The sequence below is a fragment of the Adiantum capillus-veneris genome, chromosome 8, assembly GCF_014529385.1.
Source record: "Adiantum capillus-veneris isolate H3 chromosome 8, ASM1452938v2, whole genome shotgun sequence".
Taxonomy (NCBI): domain Eukaryota; kingdom Viridiplantae; phylum Streptophyta; class Polypodiopsida; order Polypodiales; family Pteridaceae; genus Adiantum; species Adiantum capillus-veneris.
In genome coordinates, this window is record NC_140938.1 from 24,070,532 (window position 1) to 24,071,750 (window position 1,219).

Consider the following 1,219-nt stretch of genomic DNA (forward strand, 5'->3'; position numbering starts at 1 on the left):
TAACAGCTTTTGGTGTATAAAAAACATGACATTTTGCTTATGAATCATAGAGACTCCCCCTAGAAAGGTTAGAGCCATCTCACTAGCTACCTCAAGTCTTTTTTGTGCTTCTTTTGAAATACCATGCCTCCACTTTCATCGCCTATTGCTTTCAAGTCCTTCCCCACATTGTGACAAAATCTTGTTTTCCTTGCAATCTAGTGTTGCAATGCTAACAACTTGAAACCCATCATAGACAACTCTTCTCTTGAGACATTTATCTCACTAGCAATATGCCACAACATAGGGGCAATATATGCTTTCTTCACATGGTTTTTTTACTACCTATGTGTGTTAGAACATCATGATAGCAAAACCATAGCCATTACATTATGGGTTGTTCTTTGTAGGATCTTTTTTATCAAATTTATGGTGCAACCAAACTTGTAGCACCACTGTTAAGAGTGTTATCAAATTTTTTTATAACGACCACGTTAAATTATTTCCAAAACAATGAGGCATCACAAACAAGGGCCATTGTTCACAGGTAACATCAACTTCTTTTGCATACATTGAGCTATCTACATTGTCAGCCAAATTCTCATTTTCAATCACACTATCCATTTCAATCTCTTCTTCTTCATTAGTGCTTGAGTCCATGGTTTCAAATCTAATATATTGTGGAAAACCTTGAACTTTGCACGGCTTTGATTCCTATACATATTTTGGGTGATGGGAACTAATGGCATTGCTTGTCCTCTCTTCTTCCACTATACAATGTCCTTGTCATCATGTAGTATTGGCTCACCATACATTAGGGTGCTTGTGACAACACCTTGTACTACATTGGCAACAACATCTGGATGTGTAGTTTTCTGTCTCTCCACTCTTGAGAGCATAGATTCAAAGTGTGCCTAGTGCCTATAAAACAACCTTTCAAGAATCCCAAATGCTTTGCACATTAAATATAGGAGTTCAAAATATCATCGACACATGCATCATACCATGAAAATTTTCTTCTTCCTCATTCACCCGGCAACCATCTAGCATGGATACTCTCAAAGAAGTTGACACTTGGATTTGTGCCCACTCCCATGAAAATGTATTGCCCTATTGACGATAAGCTCAAAGTTGAGTAATTGGAAATGTGCTTCTTAATTCATAAAGAAAGCAACCTTAAACTCACATCCTTGTTGATGCTTCCCCATTGTGCTATTCATTATTACCACCATTTGAACCA